A 12,575-nucleotide genomic window follows, 5' to 3' on the forward strand; every position below is an offset into this window, starting at 1 on the left:
TTAATAATAACAATATTAAATCTGCCACAATAGGGCAATGGCCGGGTAAAGGTTTATTAATATGACTTAACAAAACACATGATTGCACTGAAGGCAACTCATTTAAGCTATCTCCAATTATATATAAATGTAACGTTGATGTTTATTTGTTACGAGGATTTGTTTTATTGTAATACCTATAGCCGTTTCCGATAGCTCAGCATTAATCTTGATTGTTAGCTTTTATTTTGATGTTTGCCTATTTTATATCTCGATTTGCGATAATTTTTAACTGGAACAGAAAGCTTAACACAGCAAAATATATCTGAAATAAATAATGATAAGATTGAAGTAAACCACTGAGAGTGAAGGAAAATTGCGGGAGTGAAGTAAACCACTGAGAGTGAAGAAGTTGCGGGAGTGAAGACAACCACTGAAAATTGCGGGAGTGAAATAAACGACTGAAAATGAAGAAAAGTTGCGAGAGTGATGTAAACCACTGAGAGTGAAGAAAAGTTGCGGGAGTAAAATAAACTACTGAAAATTGAATTAAACCACTGAGAGTGAAGAAAAGTTGCGGGAGTGAAGTAAACCACCGAGAGTGAAGACAAGTTGCGGGAGTGACGTAAACCACTAAGAGTGAAGACAAGTTGCGGGAGTGACGTAAACCACTAAGAGTGAAGACAAGTTGCGGGAGTGAAGAAAACCACTGAGAGTGAAGAAAGTTGCGAGTAGAGTGAAGTAAACCACCGAAAGTGAAGTAAACCACCGAGAGTGAAGAAAAGTTGCGAGAGTGAATACAAGTTGCGGGAGTGAAGTAAACCACCGAGAGTGAAGAACAGTTGCAAGAGTGAAGAAAAGTTGCGATAGTGAAGTAAACCACCGAGAGTGAAGAAAAGTTGCGAGAGTCCTCACAACCGATATGTCTAAAACAAACAAAAACGTAGGCCTATATATCCAATATTAAAAAGCATCTAAGAAACAGATTAATGCAAAATAAAGACAATGGAAGCCATCCGATAATTTCCTCAATATATGATATAAATAAACGTAAATTATGAAATTCTGATGACTTTAATTAAACTAATACATGCTTTCTCTATAGTAACATCATTAGCAAAGGAAAAAAATGTTGAGTCACCTTAGGACAGGTGCTGTTGAACTTATTAACTACAATGGAAGGATTTGTAATATTGTTACATGTTGTATGTATATAATACTGCATAAAATCAGATGGCTTATATATTACATGGACTTTAGTTTGATAGAATAACGGAATTGTTGATTTCAATGTCGATACAATTCAACTGCTTAACCATGGAAAGAGAAAGAAATTTAACAGTGTGTATTGTTATGTATAATTATTTTGAATAAACTTAGAAAGTTTAACTTATGTTGCTATGTAATATGCTATAATTATAACGTTACCAGTGTGGAACACGGTATACTATCATGAAGTAATGAAAAATAATATAAACAGTAAGCCTATTGGAAATATTTCAATTGGTGGAGGTTTGGATCGCACTATTCAATTACTCACGTCTTTCGAATGAGACGTTAAGTTGGTTCCGTAGGCATACTGGATGTTCATTTCCAATTGGTGCGTAATCCAGATCAACATAAATAAAACTTTGCAAAAATTGCTATTAATTTTCTTAATCAAAGACCCTAAAGAAAGACGAGCTATGGGTATTTAATGTACATTATTATTATTATTTTTCATTAGACCTATGTTGTTTTATTAACAATCTTGTGAGTGACACTAGATTCAGAAAAATGCATTTCCAAGCCTGATAAGGTATTCTTTGATTAATCTTGATCAAGCTTAGCTTGAAACTTTTCATAATGTACGCGGGCCTACGATGAGAATATCTAATGTTGTTAGGCCTAGAGTCCCGAGGGACCGGGTAGCATTAAAAGACAAAGGGTAACTGTCGGCATTCGAACGAATATTGCGCCCGTCAACAAATTTGCCGCTTGGCTGCGCATTCAGTGTTGCTGTTTGTCGGATGGGGACACGAAGCAAATAATTTAAAATGGAAATAGTAGCTGTAAAAAGGAATAATTGGCCATTAGAACGTAGAATACAGTCTCAACAAACACGATCATCTTTTCAGCATTTGACAAGTGATAATGTGATTCAAATATTGCAATTTTATATGAAATGTATTTAGATTTTTATGAGTTGTTTGCTCTTAAGAAAACATTTACTCGGATTAAACAGAAAGCCAAGCAATTTAATATTTTAAATTGCTTATAAATATGGAATAAAGTTAACTGAAAAAATGCAGAAATATGTAATTTTACTAGAAAACACCATTATTTTGAAATATATTGCTATTTGACAAAAATATTTGCTGATTAAAAGGAATAAAGGGGAAACAAATTATTCATACTTTGAAAAATGTATTATTACTGTAATAATAATAGTGATAATAATAATTTTTGTTATAACACAGTAATAATTATTCTTTTAAAAGCCTTCATTAATGATTTATTCTTAATATCTGGCTTAACGTTAGGATCATATAACTTTCCAGAAACTGGGTTTCTCTACAGAATGAATGACGGTATGCATGCATAGTAGTTTGTCAACTATGTCTCTACAGAAGTTATGGTTCTCCTGCATTATATCCCTCAGTTAAGTTGAATATTACCAATAAATTTTCATTTTAATATAATTTTTAATACTGTAATTCGTTTTCCGGTTTTTTTTTGTACAGGATCATATTGATTGTTTAACTTATAACAATGTTGTGTAAATAAAGATAACTCACTAAACGTTCTTTACATTTTGATTGAGATTTATCCCATGGGGAAATCGAGATCAATCATAAACCTCATAAAACTGAAATATATGGAGCATGTAAAATAATGTTAAAAATAGACCTTGACCATGGACAACGACAATACAAGTGACTACATTTTATTAGTATCATGACCTGTAATTATAGTTTAATTGCACACAATATTTTGTTTAATGAACGTTTTAAACATGTTATCCAACACAACCGAGCAAGCTGAAACGCGTAAAGCGTCCTTGGTGGAGACACGGCGACGCGATCAGCGACGAAGCGTCAAAACGCGTTCTCGAAATAAAAGTCGTCCTCTTAAAACTTTCTTTCAACTTTTGTAAAACGCTCTCTTTTCTGCAAATGTGGTCAACAGTGATGAGAACAGAATGCAAATGGTTTATATGTCGTTCTCTTTATTCTTCTCATTCAGCAGGCCCATCAATTAGTCAGAGTTATACACACACTAGTTCCATACTCGATTAGGCAGGCGAGCAATGTACACCAAGTGATAACAAATAGACAGAAACAGGAAAACGTCTCAATTTGAAGAACTGAAAGTAGCACATTCTAACATACAAAAGAATTTTCTCATCAATCTGTGGTGGAAATGATCGGTAGTTTCCGGTATTTTTATGTCTTCTTTCATTTGTTTTGCCTAAAGTTTTTGTTTGCTATTTTCTAATTCATCATTCGAGATACGAAGATAGTATGTCACCGGTTAAACAATATCGCAATAGCTTTCGATTAATTTGTATTTGAGTATCGCCAGTTCATGACTTGGTCTAATATTGTTCTCTATTTTAAATTCAGGCCACGGCCAGTTGCATGTCTTTATCAACGGTGGTTACGGTCTGTCTGTTACGCCAGTTTGTCGCCACCATGGAACTGACTTCGATCGTGGAGGAATTTAATGTCTCTATACATATAGTATTTTAAATGTTCAACAATTGGGAATGTTGTATATAGCATTTACATGACTCATTTTTTTAAATATTTATTACTAAAACACAACGTAAAAAAACTACCCGTAATTGTATCACGAATGTTTTATATAGCTAAGATTTCAAAATACTGAAACAATCCTGCGAAATTTTTGAAAATAGCGCTGTCAATTCAAAATAGAACATAAAACAAAAACCTGCGATACTGCAGCCAAGGCAGTCGGTTAAATAACTATATAATAATTTAGAATGACAGTCAAATCCGGGTAATTAGTCTCTGGGCTATTGGACATTATTTGAAAACGATTTGTTATTTGTCAATTACGTTTAATTAGTGGCAATTGTCCATTTAGCACTTCATTACGGCTATTACTCACTATACTATGTCATTGGTCTAATTGTATTAGATAAGCAACTTAACTTGATGACTTATAAGCGCACTTAAAGATCAGAAATTGATGTTCAAGATTATAATTCGAGTTTAATCTACTCTCGTTTACCAATGCCATATAAAACCTGATCTGTTAGTCTACGGTAATAATCCTTACAAATTACGTTTACACAACTCAGCGCTATTCTCAGGCTTTTAAAGCTAATCAACACTAACATCATTACGCCGCCTAATAGTTATTTGAATAGGTTTAAATTGTGCGAGTTTGATTTGTCTGGACAAATCATGTATTTAATTTATCTCGTCCCCACCTCCGAGTGTGATTCAATAAATTAAACAAGAAAGTGGAGCGCGGTTTTCGTTAGCGCGAGATACTTCGGATGATCGAGCGGTCAACTAAAATCGCGCGTTAATCCGCAGACGATACGCAACTGATGGATGAGATGATTTAAATGGAAGATTTAACATCTTCTTGTCACCAAACACTTCACACGATGCTCAAACTGTATGATAGTGTACATTTAAGGAATCTAATCTTATCCTTTTATTGTTTTAAACGAAAACACTGTTTCACCTTTTACCAGAAAGAAACACGAATACGATTAGCAAGTGTAAAATATATTCTATAACTTAATCATGTAAAGTGCATGTGTTTAAATATAGGCATATTGTTTGAATTAGAAGAACATCTTTCAACTAACCTGTAACTTGATTATTTTATATTGAAGACGTACAGTACCATGAGGATAAAGTATTACAATATCACGTTTGAGACTGCAGAACAAATATTTCGTTGTAGGACTATCTTTATATTATACAAAATATGAAAAAAATGTATAATTTATTAAATCTGCTAAAACCAAATGTTTGCTTTATAAAGTGGAGATCAATACTACGGTATAATGAAAACATTTATATTAAATCGTTTCATTTGAAATGTACGTAGTGGTATAAAAAGACTACTGTCTTATAAAATAAGACTTCCGAAATGGTTTCATAGCCACAGGCGCTAGTGCACTCAGACAGCCCGACAGGAAAGCTAAATTCGAAAATCCATCCATCAAGCGAGCCTAACAAAGGCAAGCGGACATAGTTAAGAACGTGCTTTATACCGCCTATGAAAACGTACAATTATGGCTGATAGACCATTTGAATGTACAAACCGATTGTGAAATTTGTAGGATCAAACAAATCAATGTGTATTAGCGGTCGGCATTAAGCAACTGCTATATCGTTTATTGAGTTAAAAAAAACCACAGCGCGAATGTTTATTTACGCACTGTTCTTCCCGGTTTAGCTGATCATAATTCCTGCATTGTTAAGTTAACATACTGTTTGCTTTGCTCATCACGAGTTGTTTTCTTCTCCCTTTGTTGTTTATTGAATTAATACAAACATTGAACGTTTGTCGTAAGTAAACGAGCCACGGGCTACGGACAACTCGAGAAAACACCTTCCTTGAAGTTCAAGCCGATAAGTTCGTTATTATGTAATTAAACCTACATTTTAGACGCAGCCATACATGTTAATTTACACAAAACAATATTGGATTCATCATATTTTATGTACGTCAGGAAATGAATAGATAATTTATAAACTAAAAGAGAGTCTGCTTGAACAAATTTGTTAATAGTTATGATATAAAACAGGATGAACTAAACACAGACTTACGCAGCTGCGGGTAACAGGCCAAAAAAAGAGAATGAGACTTAATGAACAGAAACTTATACATTTTAAAACATTCAAGAGCAAAATAAAATAATCAGTTATAATTCGGTGATACATGTTTGCGGGGAGGCTGCACACAAAAAAAAAATCGCAATCGATGTTCCTAACACAACCTTACAATTATGGACCGCCGCGCCACCGCGCTGTCGACAGTGCACCACCAAAAGAATCATGAGAGTTACATGTAATGGTGCTAATCAATGAAAACATTATACTTAAATGACTTACAGTATTTGCTTCAATATAGTTAGACTGAATCTTAAAAACTATGTATCAATATGAAGGCGTAATCTGTGTTCCTTATTTATAGAATTTTAAATCATAAAATGATTATGAAATTGAAAACGGCCAGCTGAATAAGTGACTGTGCCACCATAAAAGTAAACCGAGACCTTAATTCATAACTATACCACTGAATCTACTGAACAAGTGTAACGATACACGCTCAATTTCATATTTACTTATCTTTGTAATTACACTAACGGTAATGATGAGTGAATTAGGTAAGTGTATAATATTTATGCTTATTCGTCATTTTGTTTGGATCTTTGTGTTGTTCAGTGAATAGAGTTGGTGCTGTGTTTAATCACCGTATCCACAAGTATATCTTATTACGTGTTAGAACTTGATGGTGCGACGCAGAAGTTCATCAATTTTATAATAAGAATTTCGTTGGCAAATGAAGGAATTCCACCTCAGCTTGCAGCATAAACAAATTTAAAATACACATTGTAAGATATACTTTAATATATACTCCTAATAGTAACCATAGACTGGTTCAATAACTGTTATTTAATTCAACTAATATAGGCCTAGGCCTATAACATGTACTTTACTGTACAATAATTACCCGGTTGTACCACTATAACTCCGATGGATGAATATCTAAACTTTAAAAGGGAAGGGGAAACAAAATTCAAAGACGGAGAATTACTTATTGGAGTATATTCAGTCACTTTGATTTTTGTTTAGATTTGATATTCTTTAAAACATGTTTTCTATATTTTTGTTCTAAATCTTTTTCTTTTCTAAAAGCCGATTAAAAAATTAAATAAATCTCGAACATATACTGCTAAAGATGTATTGTCCCCCTGAAAAAAAAATTCTTTAAACATTTTTGGTTGAATATGCCATTTTTATGTCACATAATAGTTAATTATCCACTTTGCCCAAAAATTGGATGATAAAAAAAATTATTTACCTGAAAAAATGTAATTTAAAGCAAGAAATAGTCAAATCATTGGGTTTTTGGTTGAATTTAACTATTTCTTTTGTTATTTTATATAGGTGAAAACATTATTCCTTTCATTTTTTTGTTAAAACTACAAAATAACCTATTCAATTAATCTTCATTTTTCATGTTTTGGGGGACAATACATCTTTAACACATCTTAGTACCTCGTTGAAATTGGAGAACGAGTGAGTAAATTGAAGATATAGAATTTAGAACACAACGAAGGAATCGAACCGACGTCCTTGAATTCAAAGAAAAATGAAGCAACTACCACAATGTTTGCTATATAGGTTACAATGGCCATGACCGGTGCTAGATACTATTCCCCCAGGAAACTTACAACACTTACCCTTCCCTGAAAACGTCTGTTATTCATAGCTCATCACGTTCATCAAAAAGACATTAGGGGTTCTTTCGTCATGTACCGGTAAGCGACATCATTTGCAAATGAACGTAAAATAATAATGTTTAAATTACACTTGAGGTAAAGATGAAACAAGGACTCTATACAGTTTGTCTTACTCACCTATATTGCAATGAGCATGGGATATTAATCTTAGTATAATAATTTATATTAACAAAACCTTTGATTATTTTTATTTTATTTATTTATTTTTTAATTATTTATTCTCATAATGTTGTTTCAACCCTACAGAACAGTACTTAAAAAAAAAATATTATTAAAAGTTTTTTACAAATACATTGATTGTTTAATTAATTTAAATTTAAATAATAGGCTATTATGATGCACTTGAACAGCATAAAAATGTTTTCATAGTAAAAATATATGACTTATTTCTTACTAGCAACCATGCAACAATAATATGGTCGTCAGAAGGTTGGACGTCCCCACAAAACCTACATAGATCAACTATGCGAGGACACAGAATGTAATCCGGATGAACTGCCTGCTGCCATGGACCACTGTAATGTCGTACAGTTTAATATATTTTAAAATAGCGTATTATTATCATTATTAATATTAGAAAAAACACAACAACGTTATCGTATAAGTTTAATATTTTTTAAGTAGCATATAGCATCATTATTTGAAACCTATCAAAAATGAACAGCTACTTTCACATCGAAATGTTGAGAATTGTTTTAAAGTAAAGGAATTCCTGGTAAGTAAACTTAAGTTGGTGTTGATGGCTTTTTCTTCGCTTCGTTAACGCAGTAACATGATAGATGCCGCGATTAAACATACGAGGCTATGTTCAATGTTGGTTTTATTTATTTACTTTTTGTTAGTTTTTTGTGTAATAGGCTAAGACTCCAAATTATGAGATATCGAAATACGATGGACAAGGCTAAACAATATTCTTAGCCTATAGAGGGCATGTGACGAAATTCTGTTTAATGACACAGTGTGTATAACACTAAATACAATATGTCATCAACCACAAAATAGGGTGGGCATGTATCATTTTTATATCTAGTTAAAGGTCAAAGTTGAAGGTCAAATTTAGAGGGTTAACTGAATGTCACTATACCGCTGATTGTCTGCCGTGTACATGTGCATGTCATCATGATTTGCTTTCGTTGGTAACTTTGTTAGCAGACATGAATAATATTTAAAGATAGTTCGTTAAATATTTGACAGAGCCTTACAAGCGGTAGAACAAAGAGTGTGTGTTAAGTGGAGTGAGTGACGCCCGACGGATTTTACAAATAATCAAAACAAACAAAACACACTATGTATACATCCAGACCGAACCAAAAATAAATCGAATGTTAGACCTTCCATGGATTATAAATACATAACGACATATTTAAATATGGAAATATATTTGTAAATAGATATTATGAAAGATACGACGTGGATAAAATGAAAATATGAAACTAAAAGTGGATTTCTAGTTCGAAACAACATCTTATTTGGTATCACCCCGGAAAGCTGATGCCTACATACAATAACCAATTAAATGTTATGTTATTAGGAAATAACGCTAAGCATTAAAACAAATACTTAGGACAGAACATCACATTATTTGTGGAAAATAAAATTAATTTAAAAAGGGACGGTCACACAGAATCATCGAATTATGACGTAACTCGTGTACAAACAGCAAAAAACAAATTCCATAAAAAATACTATAGAAAGAAAAAATTATGAAGGGTTAGTTGTTTCTTTAACTTTGTAAGTTTAACTTATTTTTGTTATTATTGTTTGCTTGTTTAAAGGGATCGGCATCGGATTAAAAGTTTCAAGATGGTCACATACGATGAGGGCGGTATAATCGACACGTCTAAAACTTTAAATTGAAGTCAAATCAGAACGTTACAAATGTAGATAGTCCGCCCTCAACTTGAGGAGAAATATAAACCATATACAAACTTTAAACTATACATTTCATTACAAATACTACACACAAATCGTACATCAAATATAATGGGTAATGATGGTAATTAAACCGACGCTTCCTATCCGTGATAACGTGGGTGGGTGTGGTAGGCGATGTGGGTGGATAAAGAGGTGTGGGTGGGGTAGGATGTGTGTTTCTGGTACTCAGCCAGACCCAATTAGACGCAAATTAAATTTAAGCAGATGTTATAGATACAACACAATTCTGAAACTTAAGGTTATTAACAATTAAACAAACACTAAACAATTTGATTTCCATATCAACACCTCGGAAGGTGATTTTACGTCATTGAAACTTCAAATTAACATTTTCTTTACATAAATGTACGTCTGTGTGTATAATTGACACCAATTCACACACAGAGACTAAACACGTCGATTGTTAGTTTAACACGGACATTTGGCAAGCCGTTTATAAGGGCCGTATTCAAGTATTTACTTAATTTTATCAAGACCTTTTGTCAATCTTAAGTTGATTTACTCACCAACATAAGAACACACAGGCTGCATAAAGCAGGCGGAAACCCTCAAAGTTATAGAGTTATAACGGCACAATGTGTTCTGTTCGAGATACAACACGTTACGATGAATCGATGCTTTTCATAAAACTATGGCGAGAACAATCATCTGTTGCGTTGGCAAATATTGCTAGAATGACATCATTGTGATAAGGAACATTAAGAATGTGACAGAGGGCAAAATTAGAAACAGAGGTGTGTTAGCAGAAATATTTTAAAAGATAACACGGTACATAGGTTAAATTAAGAATTATGTTTCGAACGAAACTAATCTATTAGACCACTATTTATTCTTAATATAGACTACTAAAATCAACGTTTTAAAGATAGAATTGCAGGCATATTGAACTTATGTCGATTATCGAATTCTTAGAAAATAAAAAATAAGTTGATTCTGGGGTCAATTTATAAATGTTGTATAAGAAAAAAAAAGTTGTTCCGAGTTGTAAATAATCACTTGTCACAGAGGCCCTGATTGAAAGATTTAACAATGTACGAATAACATTTTAAAAACAAAATGAAGTAAAACATCTGAGCCTGGCAATGTTTTTTACTGGTTCTTGTATCAACATGTATAAAATGTGTGACTAAGAAAGGTTAATGTGAATGTGTGTAGACTGCCATACTGTTCAACAACTATATTCGTGTGCACACAGCTATGTGCACAAGTTCTGATTATGGTTATTACTTAAATAATTATGAGTTCACAACCAACGTTATTAAAGCATATGGATAGGTCAACATGTTATTAACATTCTTAGAACCAAAGTCATTATCATCATTTAGTATCAGATATCGACAAGTATAACCGTCACTCTCGTCACCATTTATATGTATTATAATTATTATCATCACTATCGTCATACGTATCATCATTATCATCATCATCATCATTACCATCCCTTTAGTATCCTTATCTTTGTCATCACCACACTGGTAGCCTTTATCATTTTCATCACCATTGGTCAAGAAAATCAATCATACGTTCGTATAGATTACAGTTACAAAATCATAGTAATTATCTGCATTCGTAACCAAATATTTTCCATCGATTTTCACCGTTTATTACATTAATACCTATTTTGTATTCTTTTCACGTTCAGAGTAAGGTAAATGTGTTTAGGATTGCATTATTCGACCGCTAAATCATTTAGCCTATAACAACAGGTGATATGTAAATATCAATTATCCAGTTATCAGTTTCGGCAACTCGACTAACATCATCGTTCTTTGTTGACACACTCATGTATGGAACGCCACTAAGAATTAACAATTAAAACGCGCATTAAAGTTGCGGTTAATTGCAATCAGAATTGTAATCATTTAAGTTTGTTTACAATTTTTGTAAAGCTATAGTATACTTTTTAACACAAAATATAGTACAATAAATTATAATGAACGAAAGTGATGATGATAATAATAGTTTTACATTAACAATATCTGGCTTTCAACAAAGCAATGAATCCTGTCCTGAAAAGTAAAAAATGGAAACAAACGGTGGAGCGTAATGTCGAAAAACGGCAAGAAGGGGGAAAGCACTCTAGTACGGTAAATAGGATAGTTATAGACATAAACATCTCGACCATCGTCGTGAAAAATCATAAATTATAAGCCAAACTAAGTAAGTAAGTAATTTTTACTTTTTAAAATGATTGTTATAAATTACAAATAATGAATCACTATTATATAATCTTAACCATCGTAATGGCAAATTACGTCAACAATATATATTGTTACTTGGTAAAGTGACTATAATAAGTTATTTTTTATGGTGGAGAACATCCTAAATATCACCACCGTCATGGCAGAATATTATACGCCAACATATAACGGTATCCACTGTTGCTAATTGTTGTTGTTTCAAGTATGGAGAATAAGTAGAGACTTGCCATGTTTTAAGTGACTATTACAATTTGGTATTTAGAATTTAATATTTCGTTATTAATAAATTAACATACTAAATGCATATTGTTATTATGTGAACATTACATTTCATTAGTAAGATAATGATACATTATTCGAAGCACAAAGGGTGAATTAAAAAAGTAATGTTATTAAAATACTGGAGACTATTAATAGTTCTAAGGTTTAAATAAAATAAATTAAATTTGCTATATTAGGCATACACATGGTCCTTTAGACAAGAAATTTATGAGGGAATTAAGAATGGGTTTGAAAAGTTGGGCTATTTAAGAATATCATGTCAAAAATCTAATGAATTTCACCACTAACCTAGGCTAACAACTTAAAAACTATGGAATTTATTCGTGTTAAGTACAGATTATTAATTAAACTCATTCATACATAATCATAATACTGTTTAATGTTTTATGATAATGCGATTATATATTCATTCATTCATTTCCTTTTTTCGGATAGTCTATATACAAAATATACAAAACAAAAAGATAAAGAAACCACCAGTAAATTAACAATAGCATCTTCCACAAAAACAACCCAAACTATCAATTTGCACACTACGCTGATGCCGGTTAGATTGTGGAAGTACATTGACTATGGTTATAATTACACTGTAATAATAACTGTTATGAATTCTGTTCTTAAAACTATAAATGGAGTTCCTCCAATATTCATAAAAATGCATAACAACATACAATAAAATC

This window comes from Antedon bifida, chromosome 1 (assembly GCF_963402885.1).
Source record: "Antedon bifida chromosome 1, ecAntBifi1.1, whole genome shotgun sequence".
Taxonomy (NCBI): domain Eukaryota; kingdom Metazoa; phylum Echinodermata; class Crinoidea; order Comatulida; family Antedonidae; genus Antedon; species Antedon bifida.